Source organism: Saimiri boliviensis, chromosome 5, assembly GCF_048565385.1.
Source record: "Saimiri boliviensis isolate mSaiBol1 chromosome 5, mSaiBol1.pri, whole genome shotgun sequence".
NCBI classification, from domain to species: domain Eukaryota; kingdom Metazoa; phylum Chordata; class Mammalia; order Primates; family Cebidae; genus Saimiri; species Saimiri boliviensis.
Genome location: NC_133453.1, coordinates 120,968,028 through 120,991,172, shown reverse-complemented (window position 1 = coordinate 120,991,172; position 23,145 = coordinate 120,968,028). Strand labels below are relative to the sequence as shown.

Genomic DNA, 23,145 nt, shown 5'->3' with positions numbered 1-23,145 from the left:
ACAGAGACCCTACAGTACTTGTGGCAATTGCCCTGGAATCCTTCCACAATTCCGTTCTTTCTCCTCTTCAGTCTTTTATTTCTTCCAGATGTGTGGGGTGCTTAAGATGCCTCCGTGGAAGCCCAGAAGCCCACCCACGAATGTCTCCCCTATCCCAATACAAAACAGGTGTGGCCCGCAGTTCCCAGAACCAGAAATAAAGTCTCACTTCAGCTTATCGCCAGTTTACTTGCCTATTTCATAGGCTGAGGTTTCAGGATCTGAATTTGCTATCAGGATTGAAACATCAAAGTAACTTAATTTTTGTCAACATTTGCTAAATGTTTGTCATGCTACAAAACATTTTGTACATGTTAGGAAAATGATAATCAAAATAAGGGAATAACCAGGGAGGAGTTTCTTTGAGAGATTTAGGTGCAGGGGATTTCCTAACACCTCTTTCAACCCCTTTTCCACCTATCCATAAGCCCTCTTAGGAATAAGGCAAGCCATCATTTTTCAATTTATATATAGATGATTAATTATATGAATGACAACTGAAAGCCACAAGTCAATTTCTGATATAGAATCTATGCTCTTCATGCAGTGGTTCATGCTTGTAATCCCAGTATTTTGGGAAGCCGAGGTGGGCAGATCACCTGAGGTCAGGAGTTCAAGATCAGCCTGGCCAATAAGGTGAAATCCCATCTCTACTAAAAATATAAAAATTAGCCAAGCATAGTGGTGCTCACCTGTAATCCCAGCTACCTGGGAGGCTGAGACAGAGAGAATTGCTTGAACCCAGAGGTGGAGGTTGTAGTGAGCCAAGATCACGTCACTACACTCCAGCCTGGGCAACAGAGCAAGAATCCACCTCAAAAAATAAATAAATAAATAAATAAATAAATAAATAAATAAATAAGAAAGAGAAAATAATAGACATCTGTCAGTTTTACCCGCCAAGGATTCATTTACATTCTTCTGGTGACAACATTTAAATTTCCCTTTGGGGAACTTCTCCATTGCATGCAGTCTCATTGGTATTTTCTTTCTTTATTTTTTTGAGATGGAGTTTTGCTCTTGTTACCCAGGCTGGAGTGCAATGGCGCCATCTTGGCTCACTGCAACCTCCACCTCCTGGTTTCAGGCAATTCTCCTGCCTCAGCCTCCTGAGTTGCTGGGATTACAGGCACGCACCACCATGCCCAGCTAATGTTTTCTATTTTTAGTAGAGACGGGGTTTCACCATGTTGACCAGGATGGTCTCGATCTCTTGACCTCGTGATCCACCCGCCTCGGCCTCCCAAAGTGCTGGGATTACAGGCTTGAGCCACCGTGCCCGGCTCATTGCTATTTTCAGACTAAGAGCCTCTCATTCTTAAGATAAGGAGTGGAAAGTGACCCAACTTAATTCAATCAGGCTATCTCTTCTCAATGTATGTGTTTTCAGCCAAGTTACTCAAAGGTGTAAAGTAGCACCAGGCATTCATTCATCACAAAAGCTTAAATATCCTTCTATTCTTGATCCCTAGATATTCAGAGGTATTTTGTTTCTATCCTTCCTATGATCAGGTTGTTGAATAATTCCTCTAATTCTATGGGCCATCCCCTTCCTTTCAATAAATTTATTTTTCAGTCTAAGCCAGATGCATTTCAAATGACTGCAACCAAATAACCCAACTAAGTGAAAAATGTAACATATTTTTGAAGGTATGATGCTGGAGGCAGAAACAGACTATGGATAGGTGATCAGGTTATCTTCCAAAAGTTTGATCCTTTTTTAGTTGTTTAAATGTAGGATCCATTTTCTTCATGGGATAGTTTCTGTAGTAAATAGTGTACCTGAAATATAGACTGCATAATACCATAGATTAGAGTCATCTTGAATAATGATTATTGTGAAATTTGTTCAGAGTTCAAAATTTAAAAAAAAAATACTCAGTTCCAAATTAAATAGCTTATTTCCTGTGGAATATGTGGATACCAGGTACTTTATATTTGTGGCATTTATGTCATTAAAATAATTTTACCAAGTAATTTTATTTCATTTTTCTGTTAAAAAGGACTTGAAGCTCAGATAGGGAAGAATGATTGAGCTTATAGAAGGTGTGGATGGAAACCCAGCTGTCCTTTGTTACAAAGCCTGCACTCCTATGTCTGTCTACCAAAGCTACTTACCAGGCATGCATATCTCTTATTCCAGAACCAAAGAAAAATACCTGACTATCAGATGAAAGAGAAATAATGTGAGCCTCTTTCCACAATTATTCTTGCAGTCCAGGGTAATTTATGTGCAGTAGCAAACACCAAGAGAGCAATAAAAGTGGAGAGCTGGATGGGTGCTGATGACTGAGGGAGTGCCAAGGAGAAAGGAGTGTTGGGACTAGGGGCTCTGGCTTAAAATTCTTGGAGGACAGTTCACTCCCATCCACTCCTTGTTTCTCATCTTGGCCTATAGGAGCAGAAAGAGAAGGCGGTATGAAGTCTAACCCCCTAGTATATGTTGAATTGTGTTTCCCAAAAATATTTTTTGAAATCCTAACACTTGGTATGTATAAATGTGACCTTATTTGGAAATAGGGTCTTTGCAGATGCAATCATGTTCAGATGAGGTCATTAGTGAGTCTCTAATCTGGTATGCTTCGTGTTCTTATAAGAAGAGGAGAACACCACGTGAGCACAGCAACACACAAACAAGGGGGCTAGCAATATAGGGTAGAACATTTGAGGCAACTAAGATGGAAAAAGAGAAAAGTAACTTCCTACTGACCTGTGGCTCTTTCAGTGGCTGCTCTGCCCAAGAGCCACACACTCATGACTTGTGATGGGGACAGAGACCCTAAAGAACTTGTGACAATTGTCATGGCATCCCTCCACATGAGCACAGAAACACACAAAGTATCACCATGTGAAGATAGAGGTAGATATTGGAGTTATGCTGCCACAAGCAAAGGGGTACCCGGGACTACCAGACAGTGAAAGAGGAAAGAAAGGATTCTTCCCTAGAGAGTTCAGAGAGAGCGTGGCTTTGTAGATACTTGATTTTAAATTTCTTTCCTTTAGAAATGTCAGAGAATTTCCTTTAGAAATGTCAGTAAATGTCTATTACTTTAAGCCACCCAGTTTGTGGTGCTTTGTTACAGCAGGGGATTTTCCTAACACCTCTTTCAACCCCTTGTCCACCTATCCACAAGGCCAGTGTGTCCTGTAGTTCCCAGCACTAGAAAAAGGGAAAACTGATAAACACCTCAGAAGCCTTCTCTTGGCACCCGTGATTAATTTTCAGGGGAACTAGTCATAATCCAGAAAGACACAGTCCCGAACACCTTAATCCCAATGTTGAATCCAGAAAAATCAAAATTTTGAACATATAATTCTGGGGGAAAAAATTAAAAATTATTTAAGATATGTATTTATAATTTTAAAAGAGGATCTGTGAAGCATAAAAACATGGTAGAGCACTTCAAGACCACTTTATACAGTAAAATAGGCAATAATTTACATATTTTTACATAAATAATCAGGTATAGTAATGATAGTCACACAGGTATAATAGTTTGAGTAGATGAACTGTACTCATAAAGAAATGGGTCAAAAAGGGTAACATATAAATGTACATCATTATGGTTGGCAATTGTATGCACTCAGTTTTATAACTGAAATACCATAATGGACAACCTAAATCTTCTGACGAGATCAAACAAGAACCATAGTCACCAAACCTGTTGCCTAAAGAGCCAACATCTAAAAAATTTTATCTTTCCCAAATGCAGATGTACAAAAGGCACATCTCTACTGAGAAAGTCTTAATATTTTTACATATGTGTACAATACTTACACAGAAAGTCAACATTGTATTAATTTACTTTCATTAAGTCACGTTTGCAAAAAACGACAACATATAAACTGAAACTAGAATTCTCTAAGGGTCTTTGCATAATTTATACCTTCAGTACAGTAAATGATGCAGAGATGAAAAACATAGCATAGCAAATTGTAAAAAAGAATGCTGACTATTTAAAATAGTGAAAAACAATTAAAAAGGAAAATGAAAAGAAAAAGAAAATTTAAAATATTTAATATATGAAAAGTGTACTGCAGGAATAGATTATGGGCAATTGCACATAGTTCACAAGAGCTGGCTGATTTTCACAGTCATTAACTATATTTTGAAATCTTGCATCACAATAACTGCTTTTTTTTCCTTTTAATACTGCTTTTCTTGGAGAATATGTTCACATTCTTTTTTATGTGGCACTGCTGTTTTGAAATTCTTCTGTGATTCAACATATATGAACATTCCCTACCACATTTTTCCATCTTTTGCACCTTGTTTCTATGCTGTTTTGAGTATGCAGAAATTCATTTTGCATGCACTTACATACAGACCACAAATTTGAAAGAAACAATACTGGCGATTGAACAGCAACACCGTGTGTAAGTGTCCTCTTATCCTACCATGCACATAATTATTTTTGAACCAGTCTGTCAGTAACTTTGCTGGCTTCCTCAGGCAAATGCAACTTCAATTCATTAAAAGCTCCTGGAATGTCATCAGCTAGAAGAAATGCCAACACAGGCAAATGAGGCATTTTTAAACTGAAGTTTTAGTCCTTGCCATATCATATGGCCAATGCACTCATTTGAATTTTTTGACAAAGGCATTGGCCTAAATGAAAGAAAAAAAAATTAGTAACACCTTGAAATTCACTTATAGAAGTCTTCTTAATCACACCTAATTCCAAATCCATCACTATGGTTTAGAGAATCAGTTGAAATCCATTTTCTTCCGCATAAAGAAAAAAGCAAGGTAATAGTTCTGCCTTACATGAAGCAACATTCCTGTGACTGTGATTTTTGGAATTCAGATGTTAGATATTTTAGACTTTAGGGATTTTGGACTTTCAGGATTTCAACATTTATAATTATGGTGTTTGAGAGTATCTTTTGTAATTATGATTCAAACCCTGATTCCCCAACTGTCTTCAGGATGAAGGCAATATCATGTTGTGAGTTTATGGATGAATGGAAGAGGACCACAGCAAAGCTGAATTTGCTTGAAGTTTTTTTTTTTCTTTCATATCCATATCCTTACATGGAAATTGAAAAAAATAATAGCTTGTAAAGTTAAGAATATGAATAAAGGCAGGTAAAATGGGATTTTTAAATTCTGAGAAAGCACAGATACAATTATTACAACCTCTATAAGTGAAAACAAACAATATTCCCAAATCTACAAAATGTAAATCTTGTGAAAGTGTAGTAAGAGCTCAGGATCCTTAGCCACTCTGTTGATTAGGGTGTCAATGCTGCAGCCCACTGGTTATATGATCTCTTTGTGCCTGTTTTTTCACCTTTAAAATAAAGATTGTATAATGAACTCAGTTTGCTCATCTGCAAAAGGTGTGGTTGTAAGGATTAAATGATTTAATAATCATAAAATATATAAACAAGTTTTATAGATCAACATGGAAAGTACTTAATAAATGTTAGCTATTGATAGTGTGTCCTATAAATACGATTGCCTGTCTTGTAAAGAAGGCAGATGTGATCGGGTTCAAAAATAAATTGGGTTTTGGTCTTGTCCTCAAGTAGTTTGCTAATAAGAAACTTTATTACAGGATTGAAGGTTATAAGTATTCTAAGCAAAACCCCAATTTCTAGGCCAGATACAGAAAAAGGATACTTCCCAGCAATGGTGGTGTTTGAAGTGGTCTTGAAGCAAACCAAGTAGAGTTCTGCATACATGGAGAGACTGGCACAATCAAAGCACAGAAGAGCGTAAAGATCCTGATTCGGTTGAGTATAGGACACAATGATTGGACATGCACATAGCTGGACAGATCTGATGATGGCATGCCCTGCTGAGGAATCAGAACCTTATTTCTATGGGTAATGAGGAGTCACAGAAGATGTTTGAACAAAGAGTTGCATGATGATAGCTTCAGTTGTAAAAAGACACACAAAAAATTAGCTTATCTAAGTAGACTATTGGAGTTGTGGAAAGTTAGAGAAAAAAAGACTAATTTGGAAGCTATTTTCAACAATCAAGAGACAAAAATCAGTGAAGACTGAATGGTAGTTGAATTTGTCATTGGGAGGAGTTAATGATTTGTATCAGAAGTAGGGATGGCTTGTGCTAAGATTGGAACATAAAGATCAGAGAGCAAGGGATTCTGAGCAGGAAGTAGAAGGGTATGTTAAATAAAGTCAGTTATCTACACGACAAATAAGTTTGAAATAGAAGCAGTGATACAGAGACTGCAAGCTAAGAAATGATATCTCATGTAGAGTAGGGATAGGCAAGATATGGCCTGGTGAAATCTTGGCTGATGCCTGTGTTTGTAAAGTTCTTTGGCTGCTTTTGTGCTATAAAGGCAGAGCTGAGTAGCTGTGACAGTGACCATATGGCCACAATGCCTACATTTTTTTTTTTTCAGTGCCTCTTGACTTGTGGCAATGTAACTCCAATATATGACTCCATCTTCACGTGTTCATATTCTCCTTGTGTGTTTCTGTGTTCAAGTGGTGTTCCCTTCTTATAAGAACACCAGTCATACTGGATTAGAGATTTCCTAATAACCTCATATGAACATGATTGCATCTACAAAGACCCCATTTCCAAATAAAGTCACATTTATACATACCAAGTGTTAGGATTTCAAAAAGTCTTTTTGGGGAACACAGTTCAACATATACTAGGGGGTTAGACTCCATACCTTCTTCTCTTTCTGCTCCTATAGGTCAAAATGAGAAAAAAGGAGAGGATGGGAGTGAACTGTCCTCCAATAATTTTAAGCCAGAGCACCTAGTCCCAACACCGCCTTTCTCCTTGACACTCCCTCAATCATCAGCACCCATCCAGCTCTCCACCGTGTTGCTCTCTTAGTGTTTGCTACTGCACAGAAATTACGCTGGACTGCAAGAATAATTGTGGAAAGAGACTCTCATTATTTCTCTTTCTTCTCACAGCCAGGTATTCTTCTTTGGTTCTGGGATAAGGTACAGAAAAGTTATGCATGCCTGGTAAGTAGCTTTGGTAGACAGACATAGGAGTGCAGGCTTTGTAACAAAGGACAGCTGGGTTACCATCCACACCTTCTATAAGCTCAATCATTCTTCCCTATTTGAGCTTCAAGTTCTTTATAACAGAAAAATGAAGATAAAATTACTTTGTAAAATTATTTTAATGACATAAATGCCACAAATATAAAGTACCTGGTATCCACATATTTCACAGGAAATAAGCTTTAGTTATTTATTTTGGAACTGAGTTTTTTTTTTTTTTTAATTTTGAACTCTGAACAAATTTCAGCCATGAACCATGCCCGGCCAATTTTTGTATTTTTAGTAGAGACAAGGTTTCACCATATTGGATAGGGTGGTCTTGAACTCCTGACCTTGTGATCTGCCCACGTCAGCCTCCCAAAGTGCTGGAATTACAGATCTGAGCCACGACACCCAGCCATAATGCCTAAAATATTAATTATTGGACCCTTTATAAATTTGTTGCTGACCCCTAATCAGGAATATCTTAATAATTAAAGTAATATTTGAACTCAAATTAGTTAATATAACTGCCTTGTTATTTTTCTTGGAGTGTTTTGAAAACAGCTTCAGAGGTTTCAAAGACTTTAACCAGAAGCTTGGGAACTAGCAGTCTCCAAAAGAAAAAGGTGGATGTAGGAGGTACCTGCTTCATACCAGAGTTTACTAGTTTATTGACAAAAGGTTGCCACACAAACATATGCAAATGACAAATTTTGTGTATTTAATAACTATGAAAGATATTTAATGATAGGTTTTGTTTTATTCTTCTAGGAAGAAGAAAATAAGAGGAACATATTATCAGATTATTTTAATTCAAGGTCAGAATTTTTAAAATTAAAATCGAACTCAAGTATGAGGGGAATGCCCAGAGAGCATAATGAAATACATGGTATGATGGCTGCCCTCTGGAAATTTTTTATTTTCCACAAGCAAATATCTATATATAAAAAATAACTGAAAATAATATAAGGCAATACTGACTGTACTGAAGGAGAAATAATGTGATAATTTCAATCTCTTTCCTTCTTTCCCTCTTTCTATAGAGTTAGGGACAAAGACAAGTGTTTATAGAAACTAAATGTTTTGAACATCTGGACATTTCAATTAAAAATTCAGAGAAGAGGTTTCTCTTTAAATATCACAAGAACTGGCAACAGTGTTTTGCAGACCTCACAAGTCAGGAGGCCTCTGGAACTGGCCGTGTGAGCCTCTGTTCACATAGTCTCCACTGTCCTTTCTCATCTCATGCTGAGTCAGTTTTCCTCATTTGTATTTCCCGTTGGTCTTTCAAGGCGATTGCCTTGGCAATCCTTGCTTTGGAAGCACTACCAACTTCTTACTAATAGCAGCAGAGGAGGGAACCCCTAACGATGTGCTTTGCTGTTAGTCTCTTGACTACTTTTGTGCCATCTTCCATTGCACTTTCATCTTATCTCTTCTTTTCCTTATTTCTGTCCCGTGTTTTCCACCAGCAGGAAATGGCCAGAAAAGAATTATACAGCTGACTCTCTTTCCTAGTCTGTTTCCTTTTATTCCCCTCTCTTTCATCCTATTCCCTCTTGTTTCAATCCTTTACCCAAATGTCTTTTGAAATGCCAATAGAAATAGCCATAGTGACACTAAGCTCAATAGATGTCTCAGTGGTTCAAAGAGCAGTCCTCTTTGGCCTCACCCACTGGGTTCTATTTCTGCTGAGCCAGATACATTTAGTTCACTCATTCATTTGCTCTGATCCCATCTTATTTTTTCTTTCCTTCCTCTGCTTCTAGATCAGAAAAATCAATACATTTTTTAACAATGTGAAAAAAATAAAAATCAGTCAAAGAAATCAGGGAACTAAGTTTCAAATGGATAAGTGACTTGTCCCTAGCTGCAGAATTTGGTCTTGCATGATCAGTCGTCAGGAGATAGAAGGCTGGACTTGATGTCTCTGGAGCCTAGGCTGATTGCAGGGGTGTAACACAGTGCTTTGAAGGGTTGAACTGAGAGTGATGCTAGATAAAATGTCCAGAGCTGCTTTCTTCCTTTGCATTTGATGAGCAAACCCCAAAGGAGCAGGAAACAGATTGTTGTTTAGAACTCTGAATAAGGAATCAAAGTAAACTGCTTTAGGAGTTTTCCAAAGACAAAATGGAAATGGAAATGTGAATGAGTAATCACAAAGAACAAGATGCTATTATCTTTCTTCAGCTGCCTCATGCCCCCTCTTCACTTAAGCATAAAATAGATCAAAATCAGAAAAGCAAAACTTGTCAATGAAACATTGTTTTTGAAATTCAGACTGAAACATGAAAGAGACTTCCTAGGCTGGTCACTATATATACACACTAATATATACATGTATGTGTATACATTCTTAGTGAGAATACTATCTAAATATCACTTAGTTCTGAATGATGTACTGTGTCATCTTAAAGTCAAGTGAAGGAGTATTCTCTGTTTTTCTCATTAAGTAACTGATATATAGATAAGAGGGGAATTGAGGGAGAATGATAAGCCTGCCCTTTCCCTCTCCCAGTTCTCCACATTTAGATGTTGGTCACACACACAATATTGTTCCTTTAGGAAGCATCTTACCTGACAGGTATCCTTTAAGAATAATAAACTATTGTCCTTCACTATTAAAAATGGGACTTTGGTCTGTCTTCCTTTTTATCAGTCTTTTATCCTTTGTAAGTGTGGTAAGTATAAGATCCTTTATTTAAGGACTGTTGAAAGGATCTTTAGATACAAATACTATGCTTTTGAATATAAATATACCAAAGTCACCTCCAATGTGCATTTTCCATCACTGAGCTGCATTCAACTGTGTTGACATAGAAGCATTTGTCATTTACAGTCTTAGCAAGCATTAGCATACAGGTGTATGTATGGCACTTTAAAATTATAAAACATATAGAGATACAAAAAAATTAGGAGCACAGTTTAATAAATGGTTGTAAGGGGAAAACCCGTGAAACCATTCCTAAGTCAAAAATTAGAACTTTTCAGAAAAATATCAAATGCTTCACGAGTTTGTATGCCATTCCTGTACAGTTTATTCCCTCTTTTCTGGATCATTCCAGTTGTAGATCATGGACTCCCTAGCTCTCTGTGTTTCTAGTATTATTCTTGGTTACTACAGTCCCACTTGATTATTTCATTCAATTGCTAAAACTACTTATTTAAACTTTGCACTTCTATTATACATTTGCTAGGGAACTTTTTTTTTCTCATGCAAACAGTAGATCATCTCATTTAGCTAATGCATTCCTTGGAGAATGTGCTCTAAACCAGTGCTACTCAAATTATGGTCTATCACTGTCGAGCTGTAAACTGTTGGTCACTGGCCCACCGTGAAATTGAGTGTAGAGACTGAGAGTAAGCTCTTAAAATATTTACAGCAATTTGTCAAAGAAATTTTATGACTTGAATCTAGTAATAAAAAAATAGAAACTTGCACATTTTGTCTGTCATTTTTATTTTATTTTTCTAGACATTTATTTTTATTCCATTTTACAGAAGTATATATCCATGAAAAATTGGAAGTAAAACAAAATGAAACAAGCAAAAAATCTTTTTTTTTTTTTTTAACCAGAATAGTTTGGGAAGTTGTGCCGTAGGGAGCAGAAACTACTTGGAGACTGTATTTCCCTTAGTGGACCCTGTGAGATACATGCACCTTGAGCATCCACATTTCTTCACAGAGGACAAAGGGGATTTTCCAATATAAGCTGAAGATCTTGAAAAAAAAATGTCTTTTTTAAAGACTCAACTTCCAGAACAGAATGTGTTGTTTTACTGTTTTTACCAGTGCCTTTCTTTCCCAATGACTACCAGCTCTGTGGTATGTACCTCTTATCTTAAGAGGTACATACCGAGGTACATACCCATCAATAGTTAAAAATTACTAGATTTAAAAAAGATATATTAACAAGGACACTTATTCAAGCACTGCTTTTATTATTTTATTTTATTTTAAAACATTTCACCCTGTTGTTCAGGCTAGAGTGCAGTGGCACAATCTTGGTCCAGTGCAATCTGTGTCTCCTGGGCTCAAATGATCCTCCCGCCTTGGCCTCACAAAGTGCCAGGATTACAGACATGAGCCACCATACCCAGCCCAAGCACTACTTTTACATATCGAAAACACATGAATGCCAAAGAGAAAAGAGTTAGTACACTAAATTATGGTGCATAAAATGGTGGCATACCTGCAGCCATTCAAAATCATGTTGCAAAAGAGTTGTTATTTGTCCTACATCCTCTACATAATGCTGTGTTAAGGAAATAATTTAGGCCACAAAGGAGCATATTTAGTGTGATAAGTTTTGGTAAAGAAAAAAATATGTGTTCAGATGCAGAGAAACATGGGAATCAAAATGTTCTCAGTTATCCTTGAGTGGTATAAATATATGTATTTTCTAAGTTTTTTTTTACTTGTGCTTTTCTGTGTTTTGTATCAAGTATTTTTTTACATGTTAAAGTACATGAAAGAAATAAGAAAGAATAGGACCACTGTGGAAAAAAAAAATGGAGAGTCAAGTAATCCAAGGCAAAAATGTAATGAAGGTAAAGTATGGGGAAGGCTGAGTGGAAGACAGAAAACCACTCCATGCAATGGCACTAGAATTTTGTTAAAAAAAATAGGATAAAAAATTGGTCTCACCCCAATTAATGCGGTTAATCAGTATTTTAGAGAGGAGGGGAGCAGGCATCAATATTTTTAACATTTTCTCAAGGATTCCAGTGTTCCTCCAGGTTTGAGAGCCATTGGGTAGATGCCAACCAGCCTATTCTACCAAATGAGTCCATGCTGGCTGGCTGGATTTCAGGAATAGAAATTACATTATTCTAAAACAGAAGGCTAACAATAAGAATAACAGAATTCATGTCTCACAAAGCACTTTATCCCTTCGGCATTGGTGGCAGAAAACTGAGGATTATTTGTATGTGATTACAAGTTTTGGAGATACCAGTTGAAATAATCTAAACACTCTGAATATTAAAAACTAAGTCTTTAATGAGATGAAGCTGTGATCTGGAAGTTGGATGGAGTGATTGCTTTGTTGGTATACAGAGCTGCATCTAAGTCAACCCTCTTGAAAATGTTAATTAGCACCAAACAAAGAACAATGGAAGATGTCTGCTTTTCTCCTTGGAGACCAAGATAGGGACAAGTCGTTTTGCATGTGCCCAGAATGTGAAAATGGCAAAGAGATTTAAATAACGAATTTTAATAAGTTTCATCCCACTGGGAGAGACACTTCTGATTATCTGTGACCTATACAAATTATCATGATTCTCCCTACTGGCCTACCATAATTTTAATAACTAATCAAACTAAGCTTGAAGGTTCTGCGAAATGCCAAATATATACAAGTGCTTTCGCTAGTTACAAAGCTAGTACTTGCTACCTGACCTTTTTACAATTTCTCCAAGTACTTAGTCACACTCCAGCCACAGGTTTAAATGCTCAGCGTTGATTTGGTCCTTATTGATCCTAGGCTGCTACCTATTTGGGCTGAGAAATGACCTTCTGTGGACATCTAGGGAGGCTTGCCCTGCTGTGAGAAGAATTTCAAAAGAAGTTTGGCTAGAAATTTAATGCAGATCTGAAAAGGTTGCTAGTGAAGCTACATGTACTGGAATGAGATACAATAAGTCCCTAGTGATGGTCCAGGCCCAGGCAAGTACCTAAGCACAGCAGGTCCACCAATAAGCTGGCAGAAGGTTAATGAGGGCAGAGCATGTAGAAATAGGTGCTTCGGGCTCCTAGGAGATTTCTTTACCTTTCTCCAGGTTTCAATCTATTTCCTTACTCCAGCCTCACTCCAAATTGTAACTAACATATTGGGAGTTTAAGCTGAAAAACCTCATTAAAATCTTGTTCTCTTCTCCTGCCCTGTGATTTGGCTTTTGCATCCTTGACTCTACACTAGTACTTTTAAAACTTTAATGTGCTTACCAATCACCCAGGGATTTTATTAAAGTGTAGATTGTGAATAGGTCAGTAGATCTGGCATGGGGCCTAAGATGTGAATTTCTAACAAGCTCCCAGGTGATGCCTCTGCTATTGTACCAGATCACAGCATATGTAGCCAGGCCCCAGTTGCTACTTCCTAGCCCCAGAATTTATGATGCAGTTTTCTTGGGGTGCGGCCAGGAATTTGCATTTCTACTTAGTTCCCAAATGATGTCAATGGTCACGGTCTACACACTGAGAACCACGGCCTTAGCCTGCTGCTCCCAACTCATTTGAGCTATCATTACTCAGAAGGGCAGGTAGCCGCCCCCTCCCCTGACATGTGCTGGTTCCTCCTACACTCTTGGCATTTTTTTCAGGGATGTGAGTTGAAAGATAATCATCTTCTCACTCTTCAGGTGTCTGTAAAATAGAAAGAAAAGAAAGCCTGCCAAAGTTGAAGAATATCTCCCAACCTTTTAGACACTAAAATGCTATAGTAATAGAGAAGAAATAGCAAAACAAAGCAAAACAAAATCACGCAACTACTCAGATTAGAGGCTGGAATTAAAAACTGATAGACAGCCTGCTCTACATCATCCTAAAATTAACTGTGCCTGGTGTCAGACTAAGGCTCCTGCCTAGACAGTGTAGTAAAGATATCACCTTGTTAACCACTGCCAAGAGCCCCAGCAGGCAGGACTCATAGTCCTGTTCATATCAGGGCTTCACACTGTGCTCACACTTTTGCAGGCATCAGAATGCCCCTGGAGGACTGTTAAAACAACAACTGTTGACCCAGAGTAGGGCCTGAGAACTTGTGTTTCTTAAAAGTTCCATTACTCATTACTCAGGATTGGTGCCCAGTCACACTTAGAGAACCACTCAACTTAACCCCCCTGTTTTACTTGCTTCAGTTTTAGACCAATTAAGAAATGGCAGCACTGGAAAGGAGACTAAAATGGTATGTTTGCTGATGAAGCTGAAATGGCATAGGCAGAGGTTGTCAATGGATTTTTTAAGGCTGAACCCCAGAATTAGACCCACTCATGGGCAGCACTGGATCCTGTGAGCATCCCTTTATGGGGACCTGCCCATGAAAAATGTAAGACATGGAGAAGCAGAACGGTGACACACGCTCCCTGCAGTCAACTAGCTCCTGATGAGAATGAAGAGAAGAAGGGGCCGAGATAGGCAAGCTCAGTTTCTTCTATCAAACCGATCAATCCGGTAAAACACTCCACACTCCCAAATAATGCAGGAAATGAGGGAACAGAGAGAGACCAATGAAGGATGGAATAATAGATGTCCCTATCTTAGAAACAGGAATAGTCAATCACTAGCCCTCCTCCCAAAGAAACTAAGGTCAAAGTTTGCCAACCCACTCCCACCCCAAATGCCAGGCCTTCCCACCCCCACCCAAAATAAGTGTAGCTAGCAACTAAATTGAGTTCAAATTCTATCTCACCTCTCTGAGCCTTAGCATTACATCTACACCATTGGTATAATATAATAAGTCTTATCTTCAGTGATCTTTGTGAGGATTAAATGAACTATCATTTTATATCTAGGAGGGACTCTCCATATAATAATTTTCTTTCCTTCACCTCTTAATCTTGTGACTTGATATGATGAAATATATCATATTGTACTTGCTCTTAAAACACCTGCAATTGAGAAAAAGTATAGAAATATGAAAATGTTAAATACGGTATGAGGCAGTTTTGAAACTATAAAGAGAAATTAATGTGAAGACTAAAGGAGATGATACGTAAAATACTTGGTGATTAGTAGTTGCTTAGTTTAACATTTTTCTAAAAATCTCAGTTCAAACTGGAAGATTGGGAAACAGCATACAGTTGTCTAGCAGTACTCCATAGGAACTTCGTGGCTTTGGTTGGCTTAAACTGCTAATACTGGGAGAAAGTAACGGTATTTGAGGGTTGGGCCATAGCATGGGCCGAGGCTTAGTCCTTCAAGGGACCAGCGAGACACGCGGACAGCCCTGGATGGGTGGTCACTTGCTCTGTTCACAATCAGTTCTGGTCCTGAGCCAACCACCAGACTTAAAAGGTCCCCAAGCTGGAGTCTTTTATATCATTCCCCATTCAGGTTGCAGGCATTGAGAGCACACAACTAATAGCAGTTTCTCTGCCTTTTATGTATAATGACTCGATTGATTTGAATGTCAGAGCATGTCTCTACGTCTTGAGGGCAAGCAGTCCATTCTATGAGGGAACACAGTTATTTTTCTTTAAGTCAATGATTCTCTTTGACTTTGGCTGCACACTCAAATCACCTGGTAGCGTTAAAAATAGTAGCAAGGCTTCACCTTTTATCAATAAAATTCAAATCTCAAAGGGTGGAGGCTGGCATATGTATTCTTTTAAGAGCTCTTCAGATGATTCTACCATGCAGCCTGGGTCGGGAAAGTCTGTTTGTGGCCAAAGCAGCCTGTTCACTTGTGCAGAAATGGCATTTCTAGCATTGATTTTTCTCAGGAATGATTAGGAAGCAATTAACGACAATTAACCAGACTGTGGGCATCCTATGGAAAAGCACCAAACCTGCATGGGATTATGAAATAAAATAACAAGGAAAAACATGTTTTTCAAATGTAAACTGGGATACTGATTTACATGCAAAACAAATGGCCTGGGAAACAAAGTGGCTGTATTTATATAAATGGTTAACCTTTTGTCATGTTTCTAAATCACATGTTATTTTGCTCCCCCTCCAAAAAAAGATTATGAAGACAGAACAACTTAATAAAAACATGTATTTGACTATTTGAGTTGAGTAAGGTCATTTTTTAAATGACTAATAGCTAATTGGATATTTTGTTGCTTAGATAGTCAGCTGTTTAAACAAATATAATGGAGAAAGTAGCAGGACCAGGAAGTATATCTATGTTCGTGTCCAGTTTCCATTCATTAACTCATCAGTTCATTTAATAAATATTTATTGAATTTCCTATTGTGTACCTAGCATTAGTGTAGAAAGTGGTTACACTGTTTTTGTTGCTGTTGTACAGGGTCTGACTGTGTTACCCAGGCTGAAGTGCAATGGCACAATCATGGCTCACTGCAGATACAACCTCCTGGGCTCAAGTGATACTCTCCTACACCCTCCAGAGTACCTGAGACTAAGGTGTGTGCCACTATATCTGGCAACTATCAGTATTGTTGACTAAAGCAGGTTGGTTTCTGAACTTCTGGTATAGGTACTTATAATCTAATGGAAGAATGATGATAGTAAATTATGAGTTGTACTAAGTGCAATGAAGAAAGAAAACAGAATAAGTCTGTGTGTGTTTTGGTGTGTATGTGGGGAGGTGCTCTACTGTGAAAGAATCTGAAGATCCTCTCCGCTCTTCTGAACCAAGACTGCAGGATAAGGTAGAACCAATAGTCAGACATAGAGCGCTATAAGACAGAAGGCCCAGGCAAAGAAGAATTTAGTCTGTGAGAGGCTCTGAAAGATAAACATGTTAAACAAGGAGTTATCACAAACATGCATTCATGATAATTCCTTTTTTACCCCCGTTTGTTCTTTTGTATGTCTTTATTTTTTCTTTTAAGTTCAATTGAAGTCAATATTATTGAGTATTTTCTATGTGTCAGTAGTTAAGATAGTCTGAGACAGTATAAGAAAGAAATTAAAACAAAACAGAAAAACAAAAAACCTGATAGGAGAAAAAATCCTGACCTAAGAGAGGCATATTGTACTTCTCTAAAAAAGATAAAAAGAAAAAAGAAGAGGAAAACCCTGCAATCTTGAGAAAAAGTATAGAAACATGGAAACATTAAATACAATATAAGGCAATGTTTTGAAACTATAAAGACAAATTAGTGTGAAGACTAAAGGAGATGATATGTAAAATGCTTAGTGATTGATTAGTAGTGGCTTAATTTAACAATTTCTAAAAATTGTGGTTCAAACTGGAAAATTGGGAAAGAATGTAGAGTTGTCTCTAAGAGCAACATGCATGCAAGTTATGAAAGTGTGTGCAGTCAGAAAAAGGCAAAGGAAGGTGTCCAGCTTTCCCTGCGGGATCTGCAGCATCAGGCAGAAACTTTTCCATGAGAAGGACCTCATGGACCTCAGGGAATCATGGAGATGATCCAAGGATGTTTATTGGCAACAGTTGAAGCTGGTGAGGAAGAGCACATTAATTAAAAGAGAAAAACAATGGCTATGCCTAGATAAGAAAACTGGAGAATCAACTCAATTCAGTTTTCCATATGAGTCATCCAACCTGAATGCTTCTAAAAGAATTTACAATCAAAAGTAATTTCATGGTGGTTCTCAGTTTAGGCTGCACATTAGAGTTACCTAGGCAGCCTCTTAAAGCACCGGGATCTAAATCCCAGTGCAGACAAATGGCACAGTCTCTGTGGGGAAGGGCCCTCAGTCTTCATATATAGTACCAATTCAATATGGCAAGACCAGTTTCTCCCTTAACCTCTCTCTCTCTCTCTTTTTTTTTTTTTTTTTTTTTTAACCTGGACTGGGCAAATTTACTCAAAGAACCAATTCAAATATTACCTCTTAAGTGAAACATTTATTTATACTCCTAGAAAAAATTCCTTAGCAAAAGAGTTAAGGAAGCCCTGTGGAGTAGTTTGCACACTGACCTTTGCGTGATTGTATGTCAAGTGACACAGTCCTTAAGGGTTTAGTTGCATTAAAATACATAGCACCTAGCTTAATGCCCACAACTTATGAAGTCTTGAATATAGGAAGGGAGGGAGGGAGGGAGGGAGGAAGGAAGGAAGGAGAAAAGGAAGGAGAGAAGGAAGGAAAGAGGGGATAAAGGAAGGAGGGGAGGGAGTAAAGGAAGGAAGGAGGAAGGGAGGAAGAAAGAAAAAAAAGGAGGGAGGGTGGGGAGGGAGAAAGGAAAGAGGGGGGAGGGGTGGGAGTAAATAAGAAAGAGAGATGAAAGGGAGGGAGAAAAAAGGGGAAGGAAGAAGGGTGGGGAAGAGGGAGAAAGAAAGGAAGAAAAGAGGGGAGAGAGAAAAGGAAGAATGGAATGGGGGGGAGAAAGGAAGGAAGAAGGAAGAGAGGAGGAAAGGAAGTAAGGAGAGAAGGAAGGAAGAGAAGTAGGGGGAAGGAAAGGGGGAGGGACTGAGGGAGAAGGAAGGAAGGAAGGAAAAATAATTCATAAATAAGAATGATTAAATTAGTTTGCATACCAGGGTGTGCCATTGGCAGCTGAAGGTGTTCGGGTACCAGAGACCTAAGAGAAAGGGTACAAAAAGGGAAGAGGGAAGTGCCAGTGAGACTACTTGTATGAGGGCTTCTGCAGCATTTTAAACTTACCATTTGATGTTTTTAGTTTTAGAATACTTTCCTCAAATATATATAATAGAAATTAGTAGCCTTAAGTGTGGTCCTCTGACCAACAGCATCTTGGGATTTGTTAGAAATGCAAATTCTCACAACCTTCCCAGACCTACCACACCAGCAACTCTGGGGATAGGGTCCAGCATTCTGATTTTGCAAGCCTTTCCATGTGTTTCTGATGTGTACTTAAGTTTGAGAACCACTGGTGTGAATAAAAGCTGACTTACTTGGGTTGAAACACAGCCAGTAAATAGCTGTTAATCCCTGCTCCCTTTCCATGCAATACACACAAATACAGTCCTGTGGAGTCTCTCTCCTTAGAGTCCCCAAGTCCTCACACAACGAAGTCAAACAAGCTGGTCTTGCAAGTTTGAGCCCCTTCTGTGTTATATACAAGTCTCGGTGTTGCCTGACTCCAGAGTTCTCATGGTTGTCCGCATGTGTACTTTAAGAGGAACTATTTCTGTTGATTACTTTTAGATTCAGACTTTGGCTAAGTCACAGAACTCCAAGTCTAGTGATTGCCAGAACTTTGTGTAATTAAGAAAGAAAAAGTCAGTTAATGCAGTTTTCAGTTTTTGTTTGTGCGGCTCATTCAACTCCGTTCACTTTCTACCAAACAATTCTTCCCTAATATTGTAAACTTCATGACTGGTCCCAAAGCCACCCACACTCTGCAGGCACCATTGATATAGCATATGCTGACCAGATCTCCAAGCTGCCATTTCACCAAATCATATTTTAGACAGTCGAAGTCTTTATTTGAGAAGCAGTCCAATCTGAGGGTTTTTTCTCTCATCTATTTAAAATTTCATAGCTGTGTTAATTTATCAACACTTCTCATTGCATAGCTTCTGAGTAAATTATATATTAATGTTGAATAATAAATCAGAGGGCCAAGTCTATATTACTCATGACATTTTAATAGTATTAATCTGGGATAGCTTTTAATTGTCCATGCTACAGTCTTTAATGCTAAGAAGATATAGATGTTTCCATTATTCTAATTGTATTTCAAATAAATGTACGGGCTCAATTTTTTCCTCTATCTGTTTAGAAATGGCTAAATTAGAGATGTCTCTGCATAAAAAATGAATTATTTTACAGCAAAACTTTGATTAATCACACTGAAAAACAGCAGAAACCTCAACTGTATGTTGTCTGCATTTAGTTTGTCAGAAAATAACAAAAAGTGTCAGAAAATAAGGCTTTATTGTTAAATTAAAAAACAAAATTTTAAAAACTTTCAAAGCTACCCCCTATTCCTTTCATATCTGTAATCTAGTTAAGTGAAAATGGATGGTCAGATAACCTGTGGTCCTTTTAGCTATCAGACAAAAAGTGTCTTATTTTCAAAGGCTTCATTTGCAAGATAAGAAATGGATTAATGCATTTTCCAAGTACTTTCAACAAGACAATTGAGACAAATTGGGTTAATTTTGAAGTTATTGAAAAGACTACTTTCTAAGTATTCCAGTCAATCAAACTTTAATTATAGTAACTAAATATATTGATCATACTTAGAAAAAAAAAGGGAGTTACCCAAAAAAGTGAAATTTCCAGGTAATTGATACTTTGCATATTAAGCACCAAACGTTTGGATATTAACCACTGTGGTTTTAGTTAAGCCATTTGTGGTCTGACTAAACAGAGAACAATGACTGTCTTTAGATATTCCTGATGGCATTTATATCAGTTGGTTTCATTCGTATGAGCGCAGTGAATAAAGAAAGAACTGGTCTATAATGCATTCTTACTTTTCAGACAATGGTACTCAGTATGTTTACATTCTTCTACATTAAGGAGTCCAAGACGGGTGCTGTAAATCTTTTTTTTTTTTTTTTTTTAAGAAACTTTTTAGTTTTGTCTCCTACTCTGTCTTGGTAGCTACTACTACACTACTGTTTCAAGCAAGACTTTCTACAGAGTTGTTTGGGTCTGCATCTGAAACTGGCTCTCTGTCTATCGTATTTCACAACCAGATGGTTGTGGGGACAAGGCAAGTAATTTGGACCAGAAAAGCAGATCACAAAAGATTTATGTGCTTATGCAGCAGTAGGTCAGATACCAGGGGGATAAGCTGAGATGAAGAGTGCAAAATGAGAGTTCCCAAGTATATGCAATTAGACAGAGTCTGAAAAATTGCCAGGAATTGGTAGGGATAGGCAGTGAGTGGGAATGGGTCAGAACAAAATGATGTCAAAGTGCTAGGCCAAGTAGCAAATAAGAGATTTCTGGAAATTGAAGCAGATGGATGAATTTGGAAAAAAAAAAAAAAAGAAACAGCATTTGGAATCAGATATATGGAAAAGACACAAATAGAGAGGCAATTGATATTTTAGCTTCAATATTCCTTATTTCTAAATCTTGAAGTCAACCTCTTCTCATCATCTGGACCATTACCACTCTAATCTGAGCTATCATATCTCTTCTCTAAATTCTAATTCTGTAGAAGTCCCTCTAACTGGTCTCCACAGGCAGGAGATGCCATCACTGCCCCACCCAGATCCTCTTTACCAGGCAGTTATGTCCATCCTCCAGGAGCTGTGAGCATTGGCTGCTAATAGTCCCCAGATGCGTCCTTCCTCTGAGAACAGTCCTCAGCATATAGGAAAATACCTGGGAGAATAGTGCACTCTCCCTTTGGCATACATCCCCAGCCAATGTTTAATTGATAACAGGAATCTGAAGGCTGGCTCCTCACATTGAGATGAGATAAACCTGTGGTGCCATGCATGCTCCAGGTATTCCTGTGGGATCAGGTGGAGAGAGACCAGATGTCAGTTAAAGAAGGTCATTGAACTTCTAATCTGGAAATATTTTACTTTCTTCAATTACTTACTGTATGTGTGTGTGTGTGTGTGTGTGTGTGTGTGTGTGTGTGTGTGTATTTAATTTACCAGGCCCTCTCCCACTTGGACAATTGCCTCTCTCTCAAACCCCTCCTTCTGGGAAACCTGATATAAGATACACTGTTTTCACATTTGTTGCCCTGCAGCATAATAAGTAAATACAATTATTTAACTTAGTATAATACCGTATGATTTGCCAAAATTGTATTTTTAATTTTATTCTAGACAGAAGAAATTTTATATCATTAAAATGAATGAAATTTGTATTAAAAAGGATAAAGAGCACAACTCAATTTCTGACTTCATGAAGATTCAATATTGTTTCTTACTCATTCTGCTTTGAAATAGTCAAGAAATGCTCTGAAAGTAGAACATTTACAAAATTCTGAGAAAATTGAGATATTTAGAAATAAAAAGGATACTTTTGTTGAAAAGTAAAGTAAGGGAAATTAAAAAACTTTTCTTGGCTGCTTTACTGGGTACATCACTTAAATTAATAGATTCTGATAGCACTTCAGTTTTTTGTCGTTTTCTCCATGTTGCAGCTAAAACATTGGGGTTCCGATGACTTAAGAAACTTGCTCAAGGTCGTATAACTAGCCAATTTTAAGTTTGAACCAAGGTATCTGACTCCAAACCCTTTGTGCTTTTCTTTCTGCCAATGTACAGTATGCTAATTAACCCTTGAAATAGCGGGAAAAGCAATGAAAAAAAAAAAGATGGGGTACTTTTAGTAATTTAAGTAAGTCCGGGAAATACTATATATTATATCCCTGTTGGGAAATAATCCTCCCTGGATCTCACATGTTTCTATAAAGTCTGAGTCTTGTGATCACAAGCATTTATAGTCAATTTAATACCGTATAAGGAGGCATTCCAGGATGGTAAAGTCACTTTTCTCCCCTCCTTAAAGAGTTTCGCTTATATTCCTGGGTGCTATATATAATATCTCTCTCTATAGGGGAAGATAGATGGGTCTGCTAGCAGTGCTGTAATAAGATTGGGAATTTCCTAAGCTCAGTGTTCTTAGATGTAACCCAGACCCCTTTGTGCACAGCATCCTTTGGGTCCTCTGCACATCACTGCCAGAGGACTTGAGAAGCAGGAAGGAACCAGTGGAAGCAGGGAGCTCAGGATGCCTCCTATGATGAAAATAACAAACTGTCTAAATCCTTTTGAGCGCACTGGCTCCTTACCAGCCAAATCTGTGGAAGTGTGAAAACCACTGCAGACACTTCCCACCATACTACTGCTAAGGGACCACTTTACCATTTGACAATCCTCCTCCCAGGATCGAAACGCCAAGTAAGGGCTCTGAGAAGACTCCTGATAAAGAAACCCATTGATTTTTCATTTTACCTAATGTAAGTTGTTTTCCTCTCTTACATTTTAATGGGGAATGCAGCACCACAGAGACAGAAAGCCAGGCAGCCAAACCAGTTAGGGGGTCTCTGAAATAACACTGCTAGCTGCTACTTTCCCTGTCTCATGTGAAGGTTCATTCTCCCCCTTCCTAAGCACAGCCAGAAAAAATTAATGAAGCAGATGCTATGTCTCTGAGTCACTGCTTTTATTTGCTTTTCCTGTATCTACCACCTTCTTAGCTTTAATTTACATGGCTTGGCATATTCTTAAGGATAAATTCATAACAGAGATTTTCTCCTCTTCGACAGCAGCTCTGGAGGAAGCCTTAAGCATTAGATCAAGAATCCACTTAGATGTCTATGCCTCTTCTACATCTTTTCTTCTGCTTACTCTAATTGCTATGCAGTCCTATCTCACCTCTAAAAGACAGCCTGACTTTCTTCTCCCTCCTGTTGCATTCCTTGTATAATGCTATAAACAACTAAGAAGCTGAAATAATGTGATATGAACTCTCCTAAAAGCCAGTCTGAGAATTCTGCAAGAGGAACTACTAAGTAATAAAAAAGAACTCAGCTGGAAATATACATTGAAAAAATAAATTCGAAGATG

The 23,145-nt window shown here is 37.9% G+C and overlaps 1 protein-coding gene and 1 long non-coding RNA gene across 4 annotated transcripts in view; one reads left to right on the top strand and one right to left on the bottom strand.

Moving 5' to 3' along the window:
- Positions 1 to 23,145, top strand: part of DPP10 (dipeptidyl peptidase like 10) — a 1,392,171-nt gene that overhangs the window by 310,293 nt on the left and 1,058,733 nt on the right. The gene's annotated exons all lie outside the window — the stretch shown is intronic.
- Positions 14,402 to 23,145, bottom strand: part of LOC120368104 (uncharacterized) — a 33,094-nt gene continuing 24,350 nt past the window's right edge. For 2 of the 3 annotated variants that reach the window (XR_012517802.1, XR_005582320.2), the window contains 3 exons: positions 20,837 to 21,069; positions 18,169 to 18,212; positions 14,402 to 17,126 (listed from right to left, as the gene is read on the bottom strand). This is a non-coding gene — a long non-coding RNA (uncharacterized LOC120368104). The remainder of the gene's footprint in view (positions 17,127 to 18,168; positions 18,213 to 20,836; positions 21,070 to 23,145) is intronic. The other variant, XR_005582321.2, reaches the window with a different exon arrangement.